We start from the raw sequence: 19,506 nt of genomic DNA, 5'->3' as shown, positions 1-19,506 counted from the left end.
ATCATAGCTGTTTCATATTCATCTCTAAATAGCTAAATCATATGATAGCTTTTCAATTGAAATCATTAAACTTTTATAGTAATATGGCATTTAAATATACATGTGACCTTTCTGGTGTATGGGTAGAGCGTTACAAAAATATATTGCTTACATCTCAAGAATTTATTTCTAGTTGGCAGATTGCACTCTATAACAAAATTAACTTTTAATTTTGCATTCACAAAATACATTTTACACTTTTAGCTGTTTCCAATCAACTAGAACAGCTGTTCATTTTATAAAATTAAATGATTAATATTCTTTTTAATTATACATTTTGAGTACATATGCCACTCAAGGTCAATGCATTTCTGAATTTTAAATCTTAAATGTCATTGGTATAATCCACGCATCATATAAACTAATTAATCTTGTGGTTAATTCAAATTAATTAATCTACCAAAATATAGGGAAATGGTTTAGAAACTCCAGATTTGGCACGTTTTCTGTGTTGAAAAGTGACTTTCACACTTGGACAAACTTTTAAGCAGATAAGATTATATATATATATATAAAGTTCTTCAAATAGATGTTTGGGTTTTTTTAGCATGCTAATATAGTTATTTTTTAGTTAAGGGCCAAATAGAATTAGATTTTAACCCACTTTAACCTCTTTGTCCTGACAGACTAGATTGTCATTGCAATAATCCAACAAATTTATGAAGTTATGTTTCATATCTCTTCATCTAGTATTATAGACATATACGATCATTTTTTTAATTAGATGACCTTCCTAAAACCATTGCCATGTACTTCCTCCATACTAAATTATAGATGTATTTCTTAAAAAATGTATTTAATGTGAAATTATTTGCAGAGAGATTGCATTAAGTTTTAAAGTAACTACAGCTTAACTGTTTCAGCTTGTAAATTCTCAGCTGTATCTGATACTAGTCTTGAATACTGAAGAAAGAGGGAATTTAGAATTCTGATGTCTTAAAATTCTTGGACAAAGATACATTTTACTGTTCAGTGATATTCAGGGATTTTAGCAGACCACCCAAAAGTTCAAAAATAGGGTCAATTTGTATCTCTGTGCAATTACTTGCACAATTACCAAGGCACTTTTGAAAGAGCCTTGTAACATTTAATAGATTTTGTCAGTTTATCCCCTTTCTGAGTGCTGAGGAACAAAAGTATAATGCCAAGTTATTGCCAGATCTTATGGTTTGCTATAGAATCTTTTTTCTTTTTCTTAGTTTCTCCAATTATTTTACACTTTTTATGAGATTATTGTGAATCCTCTGATGAAGATGTGGATCTGCTGCTGTGGCACAGAATGGAGTCGACTCAAAGAGCTCTTAGGTTTTCCTACAAAACTATTTTTACAAATACTTACCAAACAGGCTCCCTAAGTCTTCAAGAATACTGAACCTGAAAGCAAACCTTTCCTCTGACTGATTGCCTAGCAAGTATCTTCAATAGCTTTGCATTTAAACAGCATCCAGGCCGCCAAGGACATGGAAGTGTTTGGCAATCAGCGAGGCTCACAATTGTCAGGTAAGTGTTAATGTGCAATTCGGAGAAGAAGGATCCAAGGCTCTGAATGAATAGTCCTGACCAGAGAAAATCAGCAGAAATGTGTTAATTCAAAGGTTCTTTTAAATTTGTTTATGGGGTTTATTCCCTGTTAATATTTACTCCCAGCTGATTTGAAGTCATATAGGTGTTTCATTATGGATAAAGAAAACATGAATTTTGACCTTGTGACTGTGACAGGTCAGTGGGAGATCATGGATAGTGGGATTTGGCCTTTAACCTGGAGGCCATCAATCCTGTTTTTCTTCTCATCATCCCTTAACTTTTTGGGGGTACACATTTACTTAAGTACACACAAAATCTCAGCATGTCCCTGACCCGGGTCTGGGGGTTACATCCCTGCTTATGCATGTTAACAGGAGCCCAACCAGAGGCTGTGTACAAATTCTGTGTGCTCACTGAGAAAGGTTATGGACATGCACTCAAGGGCGTGTAGGTACATAGCAGGGGTCTATCTCCTCTTCGGGTGACTGTGTGGTGAATCCTACCCTGAAATGTACTGAACTTTGGTGCCCAGGAACTCTTGAAGTGGAGAATGTGTACTGAGGTGTGAATTGAGTCACTACTCGCTGAATAAGTGTGCTCTTTAATGGTACGGAGGCCTTGTACAGAGTCTGTATAGGTTCAGGGTTCTCTTGGGAGTGGTAAAGGCTAGAATTTCATCTAATTGAAATAACAAATCATCATGATTCAGTTTTTGATGTCTGATGCCATTTAACTCTGACTAAGTAGGGAACAGTTTACCAGCGTAAGAATATTGTATTCTAGAAGCTATTTTAATCTGTGTGACCATTCCTCTCCTCCACTTCTGCTTCCTCCCCTCCAGAGTAAAAAAGAAGTTGTATCAGCAAAAGAGCTGTCTTGTCTGTCCTGCTACATCTACAGTGTAGTCTTCTGCCAGTGCAGATGTCTCAGTTAAGGGTTAGGGATTTTTTATCTCCCATGATTGTCACAATTGTACCTGCAGCAGCATGTGGCCAAAGCCTGGTTTACCTTGTCCTCAGGTGAGCACAGACTTTTTATGCTTTGTACTTAATTGTTCTTTCTAGCCTAACAATATAATGTAGCCTTTGCCTCCAGGTAGGACCCTCCATCTAGCTCATCTAATACCCCTCCTCCAGGGCATCAATCACCAGCTTTTGCTGGTGATTGATGCCAGTATTGAGCAAGTAACTCACTTCAGGCAACACCATCATTTGCCCTTCCTATCACACTGTGCCATCATAAAAACCAGTATTTTTTTACATTTGTAATTTCCAGTTGCCACTAAATCACAGACTTTAACCATGACAGTGACTGAGATGTCCTGAACTGAGTATTGCATCACCATAGCATTTAGAATAGAAGAAACCTTAAGAGGGAAAAGGAAAAATAAGGAAAACATCTTTTTTTTTAGAAGATATTTATGTTTTAAATGAAAATTAATACTCAAACGACATAAACTGTGATACTTTTCACAAATTAAACTTTTCTGTTCACAAATACCCACAGCACTAGCTTAATCAGAAACAATAGTGTGTGCCTATGTTTTTTTTAATTTTTAAAAGGTAGGGTTGTCTGCAAAAACAATATATTCCTATTATCTGCAAGCCCTGTTCTTGGAGCAGAACTGAGCAGTTTAAACAAAGTTACAGTATTATCTAATATACTACTCCAAAACATTTTTCATTTTCCTTTTTAACATGAACCAGCCATCACAGAGCACGCTTTCAATACAGGCTCTAATTACAAAGCAGGTTAAAAGAAATTTTATTAGACCAAAGCTTGTATCTTCACTTGAGGTCATATCCCACATGCTTTATTCAGGATCAGATGGTGTGCCTGTGATCTCCACATGCAGATCTCTCATCTGTATGGAAACGAGATGTCAGTCATGCTGCTACATTCCCCCTTGTTTTAAACAGCTCTCCAGAACTCTAGGATGCACATGTGAAGAAGAGAAAGGAAAATGTGCTCTATTCACTCATTAAAGATTAGCCAGGAAAGAGAACACAGTCCTGAGAATGTCAGGTGGTCTCAGCTACTGTATGTTAATCCCAAAGGAGCATGGAAATTACTTCATTTCTTCTCCTCATGTCTAAATAATTTGCTTTCCCTTCTGATGAGGTATCGTTTGCTTTTGTTGAATCCTGCAAAGGACAGACAAACACTTGACATCTGCTTTCTTTACATGTTATTAAACACTGCTTGCTCACCTTAGTAGCCCAATATAGGAGGCCCACTCTTCTCAGCATTACCTGATCCTTCAGCACTGACTTCTTTCTATTAACTTGCTCTGAAAGAACTGAAATAGTTTTAAGTGGGCAAAGATTACACTACTATATTTTCCAAAATATTAACCAAATCTTCTTATGTGCCTACATGAGACCTAAGGCTATGTCTGAGCTGCTTAATAAAATGCTTGAATAAATTGTATAATGATGCTGAGAAGCTACTTGCAAAGTACTGTAATTGAGGCCATGTTCGCTGCTTGACTAGTTAAGTTAGAGACCAGAACTGTGAGCAATCTTGTTAGGGGAAGTAGGCTCTCTATAACACTACTTAAAACTGGCCAGAGTAGCTCAGTTAATTGTAAACACTGTAAACACTGGAACTGTAACTGTTACCCCAGTGGGATCTTGAATATACAAAGAACAGTACTAAACATGCTCAGTGCATCCTGGCAGTCTATAGGGAAGTGGTTTTCCTCATCAGGGGAAGGGCTTATGAAAGTTTTTCCCAGAAGGGGTAAAAATTGGTTCATGGATCTGAAGATCATTTCTATCAGTCAGGAGAAAAGGCCGAAGACAATGCAGCCAGGGAACCTTGCCTTTTTATGGGCCACATTTGCTCATGCTCACAAATGCAGAGACGAAGAGCCCTACTTCCCTTCTCTACCCCCTGAACATGGAGGGGAGGTGCAACATACAATAATTTTTAGAAGCCTGTAGCTGATTCACTTCCCCCAGTTTCCCCACACAACTCATGGGAGTTTGTGGTATAGCCCCAAAGTTCTCTGTAGTACATTCCAGTATGCAGCTGTTGCATTGCCTTTGTGGGGTTTGCTCTCTCCCCATCCTCAAAAAAACAAATCATTGTGCACAATTACGCTATTTTGAAATAGCTTGTTACGCATGAAGAAGAAAGTTTCCTAAGCTGAATCAGTGATTGCAGAGTACTGAAGTCACAGAGACTTAAATGGGGGAATTACCTTCTAGTTTTACCATTTAATTATTTTTCCAATTAGAACCACAGTTTTAATCAGCTAAGAAATATTAAATATTAAACAGTTAGTATAGTGTGTTACATTAAAATAGTTCTTTATAAAGTGCCTAAGTACATTACAATCTCATTTGTCATTTTATTATACACATTCATTCATCCTAGACTTAATTTAAAATAGGTGTCAGGTGTCAGCTATAATACTGAGATCTGGATTCTGATCTAGTTGCTAGAATTCTGCCATTTACTAAGCATATACAGGAAGTGGGAAGGAGGAGGGTAAGTTTAGGCCTGTTTTTAATAAGCTACAGCAATTAGATATTTTGAATACTCAGAACGATGTATTAGAATTATACAATTATTTGGTTTGTTCGGTTGCTTTTCAATACACTTGAGAACCAGCTCTTAATTAAGATACACACATCATCAAAGACTAAAAACTTAGATGGTGGTAAAAACAATTAGAATGATGATGTAGGCTTAGATTCCCCGTGGTTTTTGTACAGATCTGCCAAACAGCTTGGGGTATGGACACGTGGAATTTGCACAAGGTCCAGAACATCTGCAGTACTTGTGTGCCCTGCAGGGACATGAACTTTCCCGAAGCAGGTGGGATGCTCTGGGGCATGGCCCTATTTTTCCCAAGCCAACTGGGTACTCTGACAGCAGGAGCTTTACCCCTCAAGGGAATTAATGCAGTTCTCCATTGCCTCTGGGTAAGGAGTTGTTCCTCTGCACAATTCCTTCTGGGGAGCAATAGCCTAGGGGTGCTGCAGTCCTCATCCTGCTCCCATGGCAAGACTGGTAAATCACAGTGGAGCCTCTATCTGTGCAGCATGTGCCAGTTATGTGTTAATTACTTGTTAGTTTAGAAAACATTCCTTCCAATTTAAAAGGTGTAAGAGGAAAGCACAGCATACAACAAAGTACATTTTATAAAATGGAGGAAAATAAATGATCCAACCAAGATTACCTCCAGTTATAGGCATGCTTTACCCCTTTAAAACTATTACCTCCAATTATAGGCATGCTTTACCCCTTTAAAACTAATAACTATGTAATATACCATCCTTAATACATCCTGTATGTATTGGTCTTGAGCTCAAAAGCAGTAAGAACAACCTCTCTCATGAAACTTTGCTGCAGAAAGGACCATCTCAATGTCACACAAAAAACCTTAATCAAAGCAACCAAACCTCTTGACTTGCTGCTGATTCCACAGCACTTTTTTATAGTGATATCACTTTTATCTATCATCATTTATTCAAAAAGGTAAATCAAAAGCATAAAATAGTCTCATCTGATTTTTTTGCCTGCAGGAGATAGCATTTTCAGTGGTTAAGCCATGAAGTCTTACATCCGTCAGAGACAAACTAAGTGGCTGACCTGACTTTCTGTTCTCATTTTCCAAGTATAAAAGTTTCTTACGCACAGGTTACAATCCAGTATCAAAATCAGAATTTTTAAAAAGAAAATATTTGTCTTCAGCAGCTCAGCTGACACAAAGGAGTACTTGTATTTTAGACAGGTGCAACACTTTTTTTAATTGCTGATCAGAAAACCAATCCTCTATTAATCCTAACCAGGTAAATTGAATATATCACTAACGCCTGTTAGTATGAGATGTGTTTAGACCTATATTAATGATGATTAATAGCAAGGATTTTTACAGTTTGAATCCTACAAATAAATTCATAGAATCATCATAGAATTCTAATGTGTTTGTAAAGTTCTTACATTTTGACTTTTATCAATCTTATTTTCATTTAAAATAAGTTATTAGGAAATCACTTTGAACTCGACTCCAGTAACCAATACTTCAGCTGAAAAGGTTCACAAAAAGATGGGGTCAGCTCTGAAGATCTGCCCAGGGATACATGGCACGTTAGTCAACACAGTGATGCAGGCCGGTTTCTGTGGCCAGTAGCAACAGAACAGTGCAGTTTGAATCACATTTTGCCACCTTCAGCTCTTTGGCCTCAGTGGTTAGGTTTTTATTAACACCTCTCCACCAAGATGCAGATTTTTTCTAACTTCTTAGGAGGGCTTCAGTTCATGCCTCTGGGCCCAGGGTGTTTTACTCACTCTACTGTAATGCTCTATGGAAAAACCTAACAGTGTCCCAGCTACATCTGCTTAAAATCACTTCAGTGCCTTTGGGGGCATGTGTGTGTGTGTGTGTGTAAGCCCTTAAGGAAGCTGCAGAACTGCACATGCCCTGGGAGCCAACCAGATAATCATTAGAGAGTCGCAGAATGCAGGAAGAGCCCCTGCTACACGTGCCTTCCTTTGGCAAGCAGGAACAGAGGGGCTTGAAATGGTTTTCTCAGGGGAAATGGTGAACATAATGGAGATGCATAACTATCATAAGCCAGACCAAAGGTCTGTTTAACCTAGGAGCCTGTTTTCCAGTAACAGATGCTTAAGGAAAGTGGATTAAAAACAAGGCATATATAAAACAGATATTCCCCTTGGCATGGCCTCTCAGCTTCTGGGGAACAGTGCCTCAGAAACTTCCTGAGCTGGAATCACATTTTGTTTGTTGTGTTTAATAGTCACAGATAGGCTGAGCCATCACAGATTTGTCTCATCCGTTTATGTCTGGATTTACACTTTGTGGGTCCACAACATGTTCTGATAGCTGTTTGTAAGGATGGATTATATCCCCTCTGCAGAGAAAGACATGATGACTTTATAACCATCTCGTTTCTCCCGGCATGCCCCCTAACGCTGCGGAGTGGTGTGGAGCTGTGTCTCGTCTCGCTCCCCAGCCTATTCGCACTGCCTTCCTCGGACGCACACCCGTCTGGCGCAGTCGCGGGCTACAGCAGCGCCTCGGACCCCAGCCCAGCCCGGCCTGGCCCGGGCCGGAGCACCCCCGAGGCACCCCTGACACCTCTCCCCGCGCCCAGCCCGTTAGGATGGCGGCAGGTGCTGGCCCTGAGTGCAGCCCCCGGGGCCCCTCTCGCCGAGCCCCATGCCTGGGCACGCCGCCAGCCTGCCTTCCCCCCGGGCATGGCCTCTTGACAAGGTTGCCCTTACGCTCTCGGGCAGAGGTGGGTACTGGAGGTATCGTTCTCCCGTCGCGGGAGAGATGTTCCCTCAGGCGGGTTCGGCTGTGCTGCCCTGGGCAGGTGGGAGCTGTGGGGACTTGCGAACATAAACCTGACAGGAATTTCAGGCATATGGCATACTTTTTTACAGTAAATTGCAAGTCAGGTCACAGAACCATAGGTCCAAGTTCCTCAACATTGGTTTGGGGTTTCTTTTTTTTCCCCCAAAAAAAAGTCACTTGATATCAAGACTCCTAGCTTTTATTTCTGTACCATGACTTGTTCATCTTTCACTGTGGTCGTGTAAACGCTGGTGTTGTCCTAGTTTGTTTTTTCTGAAGGTTTCACATATGCATCAGCATTTCCATTCAGAGCTGTTCCTCACAGCTTGTTCCTTGGCTGTAAAATGTCACCATAGGCTGAAGCGTGGTATGTGAAGTCCAGAGCAGCTTTTCTTCCATTAGTATAAAACTTTGGAGTTAAAGGAGTGAGTTAAAATATATGGGTTTACTTCTTTCCAAATCTTTTTATATGCCTATATAACATGAAAGCTGATTTAATTGAAAGAATAAAATGGGACTTGACGAGCCGGTGGTCCTGACTTTTATCTTGTCCCTTTATTGCATCCTACAAAACATGAAAATGGTGAAGATGTTAACATCTGAAAGGTGATACCCCTTCTGATACTGTATTTCTCTTAGGATAAATTTCTTAACATGTTTTTATGGGCTTACATACATATTCCCAAGACAACGTACAAGATCTATCAAGTTTCCTGTATGCATCAGGTGATGGATATTTGTCACAAGAGATGTGGTTCTATATTCTGAGTCTGTGCTACTTAGGCCAAGTTAAGTAGTTACTCCTCTCTTTTTTTCTTCCCTCTTGCTTAATCCTTCCCTCCAGCTGGAGACCAGTAACGAGTGGTGCCCCTCAGGGATCAGTGTTGGAACCGGTCCTGTTCAACATCTTTGTCAGTGACATGGACAGTGGGACTGAGTGCACCCTCAGCAAGTTTGCTGATGACACCAAGCTCTGTGGTTCGGTTGATAACGCTGGAAGGAAGGAATGCCATCCAGAGGGACCTTGACACGCTTGTGAGGTGGGCTGATGCCAGCCTCATGAAGTTTAACCATGACAAGTGCAAGGTCCTACACCTGGGTCGAAGCAATCCCAGGCACAGCCTCAGGTTGGGCAGAGAAGAGATTCAGAGCAGCCCTGTGGAGAAGGACTTGGGGGTGTTGGTTGATGAGAAAATGAACATGAGCCAGCTTCAGTGTGCGCTCGCAGCCCAGAAAGCCAACCGTATCCTGGGCTGCATCAAAAGGAGCGTGACCAGCAGGTTGAAGGAGGTGATCCTGCCCCTCTACTCTGCTCTTGTGAGACCTCACTTGGAGTATTGTGTGCAGTTCTGGTGTCCTCAACATAAAAAGGACATGGAACTGTTGGAACATGTCCAGAGGAGGGCCACGAGGATGATCAGGGGACTGGAGCACCTCCCGTACGAAGATAGGCTGAGAAAGTTGGGGCTGTTCAGCTTGGAGAAGAGAAGGCTGCGTGGAGACCTCATAGCAGCCTTCCAGCATCTGAAGGGGGCCTATAGGGATTCTGGGGAGGGACTCTTCATTAGGGACTGTAGTGATAGGACAAGGGGTGATGGGTTAAAACTTAAACAGGGGAAGTTTAGATTGGATATAAGGAAGAAATTCTTTCCTGTTAGGGTGGTGAGGCACTGGAATGGGTTGCCCAGGGAAGTTGTGAATGCTCCATCCCTGGCGGTGTTCAAGGCCAGGTTGGACAGAGCCTTGGGTGACATGGTTTAGTGTGAGGTGTCCCTGCCCATGGCAGGGGGTTGGAACTAGATGATCTTAAGGTCCTTTCCAACCCTAACTATTCTATAATTCTATGATTCTATGATCTGTTCATTCCTACTCTTGAACCAGAGTCTGGTATGAGTCACCTGGAATGTAACCTACCTGGGGGAGCAGGAGGTAGCACTGGGTCTCGTCAGTTCCCAAGGTGCAAAAAGTAACAGCAGGTGAAAATGAGGCAAGGATAAGAGTGGCAGCCATGTGGTACTGGTGCTGCTGCCTGCTCTTGAGGCTCTGAGAGAGGCTGTGTAGTATTTGGAGCAACTGCTAAATATAGTCATAGTTACAGGTAACTGTAGTGAAATCTGCTAATCAGATGTAATTAATCAAATCTGCTGTGGTTTTTAGTGGCCTTTTCTGTCTATTGTCAGGAAAGTAAGTAGGATTGCATCTAGATTATTGATGAGATGTCTGAATTTTGGCCACTTCTTCAGGTGGTAGCACTGTTTTCTCCCTGTCACTTTACTCCATGGAAATATAGACGTTGCTGAAGAAACTTGCTACTCAAGACGTCTTTCTGCTCCCAATTAAGTCAAAGGGAAAACTTTCTCTGACTTTCAAGGGAGGAGGGTCTGGCCTTGCAGTGGAATTCAAACATAAAACATTGTGCTTCCCTGACAGCTGTGTGCCTTCTGTGAGGGGAGGCCAAAACTCAGCAACAAATACAGCTTGCTTTAGCTGCTTCAAAGTGAGATAGCTGTGAGGGGAAAATGTTTATAAATGCCAGTGCTGGCAAGGAGAGTGGGGAGACATTGGTCTGTTGTTTTGAAAGATGCACAGCTACTGTTTGCTGAGGAATTCTGCTTTTTGTTCTTCGGCTTTGTGTTGAGGAATTCTGCTTTTTGTTCTTGAGCTTCTGATGTGTATGCTATAGGAAAATGTATGTATCCATAAGACTGACCACAAAATTGCTTTATTTTTGACCCAGAGAGGTTGCAGATCTTTTTTGTTGAATGTTCTTAATAATTTTTTGGCACATGGCTACTGTGTCATAGGCCCTTTCTGTCTAAGATTAATGGAAACCCAGCTGATTTTGTTTATAGGAGACTTCAGATATCTCTACTGGATTTTATAGTGGATATGGTCACCAAACTGGTTTAAAAATTGTTTCTTTACATTAAGTTTTATTTTTCAGGTTTTTCGAACACCTGAAGTGATCAGTCCAGATGTATTTTCTTATGAGCTATTTGCGACTACAGATTATGGGGGTGGGAGGGTTAGAGTTTCTAACTTTAAGTCTTTTGTTAAAATGTTGAAAAGTGTGTTATTAAGCTCATTATGAAAACATAAGTAGTGTATCTTAATATAGAATATTTTGCTTCAGATTTTAAAGAAATACCATTAATATTTGCATCTTGTCCATTGTGTGGTCAGGCAGACCTGCTTAGAACTAATAATGGCATTTTAGCATTGTCTTTTGGTTTAACAGTGTATACTGTATAGCTGACATATCCACTTTGTGAAAAGTTACTCTGACAGAAGTACCCAACTTGAGATATCTGTCATGGAACACGTGTGTGTTCCCTCTTGTGTCCCACATGAAAAAAAGAAATCTTCTCAACACCTGTTTCCGAAACCTCTTTCCCATGTTAAATGTTTAACTATAAACATTGTATTTCAGGCTTTTAAATTATTGCAAGCTTTTTTCCATGTTAAAGTACACAGCTGTGTATAAGATGCATGTTTAACTACTTACTGTCTTACCTAAAATAATAATGTGCGTTTTTTTGCATTCACTGATTCCTGAAGTTTATGCTAGTTTCTCTGTGTTTGTTTATATAATTAAAACTTTTTAATTAAGAAAAGTATCCCCATAGCTACCTAAGAACTACCTAAGGATATTTTGGGAAAGAAAAAAAAAACACCCACCTGCGAAGCTCAGCACACATTAGATAGTAGTACACATAATTTCTCTTCTATACAGTTGTCACGTACAGGAAACCATTCAAGATTAGAAATTCTGGTTAGAAATACCATTTAAATTTTGTTTAAATTGTGTTTTACTGTCACTACGTAAACCCAGTATGAGCGTATACTCTCACAATTACACAATGCCAGCCTTGTAATCTGTAAATTGTATTTACCACTTGTAGTCTGTAGAAAAGTGTGTATATGCTCACACAAATGTATGTATATCTTATTTCTGAAGGTTTTAAACAAAGATTTTGTGTTAATAGCAATGCACAGCAGAAATCCTTATAGAACGTCTAATGCTGTTAAGAGTAAAATCACACATTAATGTTTCCAATATGCTTTGTAGGATGATGTCTTATCATGTGACTCCTGGGGTGGTATTTCACTTCTTTACTACCATTATACTTGTCTTACAAAGTATCTTCTTACATGATGATGAATCATCTCACAGACAATGTCTTTTTAAGTACATGGAAATGTTAATAATGTAATGCTAACTTTGTTGTGCTAAACTAATTAAAAATTTAAAAATATAAATTGCAAAAAAGAGAACTTTTATATGTAAAAATTGTGCTAAATGTACCATGCCTGCTGGTTAGAGAAACTTACTCCAGAGACACCTGTGATGGACAAGGTAAGAAAAGAAAGACACAGCTTAATGCTGAGAGTTTTTAAAAGCTTTAATTTTACAAAGACCATAAGAAGAGATCAGTTACTGGTCTGGGAAAGTACAGTGGTGGATGAAGGAGATTTGGTAATTGCCACTACAGCTACCATTTATTTGTAAATGTTTCCCCCCTTATTGTGCATTAATAAGTTATTTAAATGAGTTTTTCATACAAGAGTATGCAGCAATACATTTTATTTTAAATAAAAATGCTTCTGCTTTAGGTTTTGGTTAATTTATGCCTAATATCTAGATCATATAGAATGGTTTTATTTGTTTATTGTGATTTGCAGGGATATTACTCCATGACAAGGTTACACTGACCTATCATTTCATGCATCAGCAGTTCTTCTATTGCACTGATTTGATCGAGCCTAGTGGATAAAAGAGGAACAATCCACCCAATGGACCAAATTAGAATTATAATAAAAACTGCACCTTCTGAAGGACAAAGTAGGTTAAGTATGATACTTACTGCCCTTGGCATAATTTTTGTGATGTGTCAAATTTGAACCTTTTTTTTCACATTTGTTCAACCTTTTACATTCAGATTTTGAATTTTGATTTTATGTAGTTATGTAAGTGATGCTGCAGCTGCAGTTTAGGAAGAAGGTAGGGTTTTGTAGCTACTGGAAGCTTTTTTAGGTTAAGTACCTGTGAAAGTGCAATAAATCTTTTTGATTTTGAATATGCAGTAATTTCTGGATGTCTCTTTGCTGTACAACTCCAGATACTGCTGTTGCTCCTCATGTTGAAGAACCTCAAAATTTTGCAGTTATAAAATGCCAAACAACCCTTCCTAGATACTGGTTTGGGCTCTTCTAGACTGCAAAAGGGACTGCGTGGCCTACGGCTTTACTGTTTCTAGAGGTATCTTGTTCCCACTTGCTCTCCTTGAATGCCAGTGATGGCTCAGTGAATCAGGAGGGGCTGTATGTTGTCTGCTCTCTCCCAGGTAAGTTTGGAACTGCTCTTATCTAAGGGATGGGCCAAGGTACCTGTCTTACACAAGGTGTGACATAACTCGTAGGTTCAGACATGGTTTTAGTAAGGTGTAGCAAAGAAGATCTTCAAATGGCTCTAAAGTAAGATATGTGGAAATTACAACATAGAAGGTTCTTTTTGTTTGTTTCTCTAACGAAAAAGAGTATATGTTAGACAAAATTTATTCATTTGTACTATATTGCTCTGTTGTGATGATACACTAGTACTGCATAATCAGTCTGTTTGATGAAGGTTTGCCAACAGTAGAAAATCAAGGCCATCAGAAATGGTAATTACAAATTCTAGTACCTCATAAATGCTAAAGAGCATAATAGTAGCATCGATGTGGTTTGCCTACTAAGGAATCCACAAAGAAATTCATGTAAGTACACATTTAAGTTTCAGCGATCTCTGTAGTGCATAAGAACGGACTGCAGTTGTTTATGTAATCAGGTTGGGCATGGATACATATGTCAGTGCTTTGCTGGATAGATCACTTCTAATAGAGATGGAGATCCCAGTGAAGAACTCCACCTCAAGAGCTTATAGAAAACACTGGGGAGATCCTGGTTGGATCTCTTTGTTTTGTTTGTTGGTTTGGGGTTTTTTCTTTGTTTGAATTAGACATGAAGTCAATATGAATTAATTGCTTCAGTAACTGAAGCAATTGCAACTGAACAGTTGCATATCTGTTTGGACAAATTCAGGAAGTCTACAGTAAAAAGAAACAAAACCCACAGCTGCTTTTTTTTTTTGGGGGGGGGGGTAATTTATTTTCTACTAAGTAGAATTGTTTAAAAAAGGACAGACCAAGAAGGTGAGCATGAACTTACTCCAGAACTTAAATATACACCACCTTCATAGCAATAGATTAATTTCTTATTCAGATATTCTGTTGGATGATATTTTAAATTCCATTGCTGTGAATATTCATGCAGTAGATCAAATGATGCTAAAGTTTCAGTTTGTATCTTTGTGTGGGTTTGTGTTAAAGTTGCTGAAAATTTTCACTGCCTCAGGCATTTAATAATACCATGAATAGAAAATGAAAGCTTTATAAAGTTACTGTTTCTATTTTGGGAACAAACAGATAGACAAATGAAAAATTATGTATTTGAGGGCCAAAAGATAGATTATTTAACAAATACTAACTTTTAAAACAATACTTACTTTAAAATACTTGTTACTTACTGAGGGAAATCTAAGTAAGCATGGGGTTGAGCAATTCAGTAGTTGCACACTTGAAGTGGAACTTTGTAAAAGATCACCACACAGCTTAACTTAAAAGAATCTTAAAGTTGAGGATCAAAATTTGCATCAGGTGAACAAAAATGTGAAACAGCTGTTGTGTGTTTACTTTTCAGAAGTAGCTATTGAATCAATTCAAGCAGTACCATGGTAAGATGTCTTTGGTTTTGCAGCTGATCTATTACATGCTTTTTTAAGCCATTAGAGCTCAATAATGCAATCATTTGTCATCCAATTAATTTTGAAAGACTGGAAATATATGGGTGAACTCTGTAACTTGTGGTTCACTTAGCATCATTGTTATTTAGATCAAATTAAAGAAATAGTAGTAGTATTGGGTAAGCTACATTATAGGGACTTACCATCTTCATGTTCTGTGGCTTCTCCGTTAATTTTTAAAATACTTTTATCACTATAGATAAACATGGATAAATGTAGCATGTTTTTGTTTTGTATAGAATATGTAAATTCATTATAATTGGAAACAATACTTGATAAAATGACTGTGAAAATGTATCTCCAGGGCTGATTCTGTGCCCCAGCATCCACAGAAATTGTATCGAGGGCATTAATGTGTGTGGGCTTTTGCTCTATATTTACAGCTTTGAAAACCTTAAGCACTGAAGCTAAAATTCTTGTAAGGCTAAGAGAAAGCTGTGGACATATCAAAATAAATCAGATCCTGTGTTTTTTTTTAATCTTTCTAATCTGGAAGTCATGAAACATGTTACTTCAGTGCATCTGAATCATGCTTTATGGCAAGATTCTGCTGCTCCCTAGGAGAGGCAGTGTAAAGGCAATTTCAATATGGAAAGTGTACTTTCCATACCTATTTTCTAGAATCTTTGCACTGAACTTGCACACATAGCAAACACTGACTCAGATTTTTGTATTCTTGGATAGAGGTGTATGAATTTTGGAATAATACACGTCTTGAGACTTTTGGAGGTCATCCGATCCAATGCCCTACTCAGAATGTGGCCAAGTTACATTGCTTCAGGGCTTCATTCAGTGAAGAAACAAGTATTTCCAAGAATGGAGATGGAGATTTCACAGCCTCACTGAGCAGCATGTTACATTGTTTGACTACTCTCGTAATGAAGCTGTGTGGATTTTTTCCTGATATTTAATCTAAAAATCTTACCAATTGAAATATGTATCTTTTTGCTTCAGATAATCTGAAATCTTGGTATTTGTCACCTTCTTGGCTCATGACTCTCTTAGAAATCATATTTTTCATTTATAGGTTGTGTTTGTAAACTCATCTGGAGTTGTCATACTGGCAACTTACTTGTGCTAATGTAAACTTGGGATAATACTAAGGACTTCAGGGGTGTATGTCTAGATTTATTCTGATATAACGCTAATCAGAAATGTGATTTTCTGCTATGTCTTATAGGGAAGCCATTTCTTGTTGCAAAGAGAGTGAGTCATATAACTCTGTAGAGGTAGAATAAAAAGAAGTCATTCTTTATCATTCAGCTCAGGTACAGGAAGATTATTTAACTGTGATGTGTATACTAGGTTAACACATTCCAGTATTAACTGGTAATTTCATTACCTCTGTATTTTTGCTGAAGTTTAACATTGTTTACTCAGTTAATGAACTTCTGTATCCCTTAAGACTACAGACCTAGCATTGCTTATTACATTTTTATGGCTCTCCAGGTGGGTTATCTTAAAAAGAATACTCACTTTAAACAAGCATGCTCTGGACGTAAAAAAAAAACAAACAGAGTTTGTCTGTAGTGTAATGTGAAACAATATGTGCAGTTTACTAAGGTTGTGACATGTAATGTCTACTGTCTTTGTGAGCCTTGCTACCTTGAACTGCTTAAGGATTCCCCAGCATTTATTTGCTCATGTGCCACATTAAACATGCAACAAAGCAGCACCAGGAACATTTACAGGAGAAGGTGTACCTCCAGCCCTGCTGCTTTCTCCTATATGGAGGCAAAAGTAGGAGCAGCTCCCAGCTCTGCTTGGACTGCATGTGGCACCGAAAGAGACTGACAACTACTCAGGCAGTACCTCTTCTGGACATAAATGGTGATTCAAATGTTTGTATGTTCCATTTGGAAGCAGTATACACTTCTGGAGTGAGCATCATTATGCAGAAACTCTCAGGGTGGTTATTAAGCTCTATTTAAAGAAACTGGTTTCCACCATGTCACATACACTTGGACTTTTAAAATTGTTGGTTTGGATTTGAAAGATGAAGGGAACCCTCGTAGAACACTAGAATTTTGCAGTTGTAGCATGAACTTTCACATTGGATCTTCTGTGTCTGTCTGAAGTATTTTCACCACCCTTATAATCAACAACATAAATACTGTTTGATTTGATTATGCCAATGGTGATTTGGTGTCTGTGGAAGCTACTGGTAATACTGATCTACTTACAAGATTTCCAGTGACAAATAAGGTGGTGGCTCTTTAACCTTAACCGCACCTCCTCCCTTCACCTGTTCACGGCCAAGGTCTTGAACTGCAGGTTAGTAAGATGTGCCGAGAACTACATATTTTCTATTGCTGCTTCTCCTTCTGATACACGGTAGGTGTCCCAGAGAGACTGGTGGCAAAGATGAGGCAGCTGCAGTTAACATGATCTTCCATTGCCGAGGGTGAATACAGAGGGGAGAAAAACAGCATCTCAGGCAGCCAGAGAAAACCAGGTTTGAGCTGTGTGGTTTTGTCTGCTGGACATGACTTAAAAATAAACATACTCTAAAATCTGGAGCTACTGTAAAACCATAATTTTTTTTGTCAGTGAACACAACTTTGATCTAGGTTCCCTTGAAATTAATCACAGGGAAGGAATTCATTATTCATCATACTCCTTGAAAAGCATGGATAGTAGAAGGCTTGTTAAAATGTAAGATAAAATTTCTTTTTCTTAGTGGAAAGCAGGAAGGGAGAAAGGTAGCAAGCTAAATGGCTGTTCCTCTCTGATACTTTATAAATGAGGGATTTTCAGCTTCAAGAGTGAGTTACTAGTGCATCATATTATGTCTAAAACTATTTTTTTGTTTTTCACATATGTTAATCTTTCAGCCAGTCTGGTTTTCTGTAGAGAATTAATACTTGCTATAGGATTATCACAGGATATATTATTTTGCTGTGGCTGTAAAACTTCATTAGAGATCAGTTTGGTGAATAATGATGTAATTTTTAGTATTTCTCACATTTATATGTTTGGTTTATCCCCTGCCCCCCAGAAAATCTCTTTCAATATATGTGGGATGCTTTCAAAAGTGTGAAAAATAAGAATATATCCAGCATTCTTCCCCAGATGATATGAGAAAATACAGGTACAATTTGTACTTACTTAAAGTTACCTACCTGTGATTTGTGGGGGTGACTGTTCAGCTGAGACACTTATGATGTGTTGGTTTATAGTAAATCATATAAGCAACTTATAAGCTCAGTTGTGCAAAGAATTTGGTTTTCCCTTAGGTCTGAGTATGCTGTCTTGGCATCTGTTTTTGTCTGGCTTTATGGAGAAAGTCTCACCCATGTGCTGAGTGCTCTTCTCAGTAAAGCGCTGGCCTGTAAGCATACTACAAGCAATGGGAACCATGTTTTTTTGTTCTGTCATCTCCTGAATATAGCTCTGTAGAAAACAGTCTGCTATGTTGTAGTAACAAAAAGAAAACATTTGTCTTTTACCAGTGTGTTAACAGAGTTCAGTAAGTACGTGGTAGATACCCTCTAGCTAGATTGATGTGGACCTAACACCTGATGGCAGCCACACTACAGAATAATTGCCCCAGAACAAAGTTTGTATTTTCTGAAGCTGAGGAGTCTGAAATTCTGAGTGCATCAATAGCTTTATGTGGCAGATAAGATTTGGTCAGTGTAAAGAAATTCTACAGAGGAGTTCAGGGATTTTTTCCTTTTTGGCATTAATGATAAATAAATAGCCACTATGGAGAGGGATTGGATGCCCAAAGAGGGATGCTTATAATTCAACACACTGAGAAGCCTCCTAAGCCAGTAAATTGGAAATACTTTGGTTTGTTTTTCTCACCTGAAATGCCGTCTTCTGTGAAGGGTTTGCCTCCAAAATATTCAAAGGAATTTTTGAGAAATTGCTTTTTTAAAAAATTGACAGCAGATGCTCCCTTTCACTGCAGTTTCCAAGGAACAAGGGGCCTAATTTTCTTGAAAACAAGCCTCTTGAGAAACTTTAGTGTGTGACTTTCCATTGAGAACAGGGATAGAGAACAGCCAGGTTCAAAGGGAGAAATTTGGCTTAATGCAGTTTACTGAAGACAAAACACTTTATTGTGAAGAAAAAAAAAAAAAAGACAAATTTAATTCTTATAAAGAAAAAAAATAAATGCGAACTTTTCCTCAAGATTGCAGTGAATTTAAACTATCCTAGAAGTCTGAAACGACATACATGAGGAACAAAGAAATTCTTAACTACATACTTATTTTCTTGTGATCTGTTTTCAAGTTAGCATTTTTTTCTGACTTGACCAGTGCATTTTTATATGTGCTGAAAACGAATTGTATGATTGAAAAAAAAAAAATTGTGAACAATATGTTTTTTTCATCTAAAGATGTCAATTCTGTCCTTTAATCTGTATAACTCATTGTTACACTGAACTGCAACTTATATTTTCTTAAATATGTTCTGGTCTGCATCAGTTCTTTGACTTTTTCATATAATACAAAATTTTACATTTTCTTTATTTTTTCCCTTGCTGCTGTATTCTTTGAAGCCTACTCTTACAAAAATTTCTTTGCAACTGAATCTTATGGGACAAAGCTGGTAAAATTAATATCACTAAGCTGAGTCCAGTGATGTAATTGTGTTTGTAGCCTAAAAGTGAGTTTAAAGCCTTAAAACTTAATAATTCATGAACATATTCTTTCAGCTTTTTGTCCTGTGTGTCATTGCATTTGAATCAGGTGGGCATAAAGATGAGAGGGGTTTAGACAACTAGCATTTGGAATTACTAGTGGAAGATACCGTCTCAGTC

At 38.4% G+C, this 19,506-nt stretch overlaps 1 long non-coding RNA gene across 3 annotated transcripts; it reads left to right on the top strand.

Annotated features, from left to right (window-relative positions):
• The first annotated feature begins 9,784 nt into the window (after positions 1–9,784).
• Positions 9,785–16,008, top strand: LOC134156543 (uncharacterized). Of its 3 annotated transcripts, none has more exons than XR_009961947.1 (3): positions 9,785–10,911; positions 11,183–11,291; positions 12,578–12,972. It is a non-coding gene; the product is annotated as an uncharacterized LOC134156543 (long non-coding RNA). The 3 variants fall into 3 exon arrangements; XR_009961946.1 differs by lacking the exon at positions 9,785–10,911 and adding an exon at positions 15,763–16,008 and having other exon boundaries at positions 10,929–11,291; positions 12,578–12,737; XR_009961945.1 differs by lacking the exon at positions 9,785–10,911 and having other exon boundaries at positions 10,929–11,291.
• The last annotated feature ends 3,498 nt before the right edge of the window (positions 16,009–19,506 follow it).

The sequence above is a fragment of the Pezoporus occidentalis genome, unplaced genomic scaffold, assembly GCF_034315485.1.
Source record: "Pezoporus occidentalis ecotype Australia unplaced genomic scaffold, CSIRO_AGI_Poc_V1 ctg88, whole genome shotgun sequence".
NCBI lineage: Eukaryota > Metazoa > Chordata > Aves > Psittaciformes > Psittacidae > Pezoporus > Pezoporus occidentalis.
Note: the sequence above shows the minus strand (reverse complement) of the source record. Positions and strands in the feature narration are given on the sequence as shown.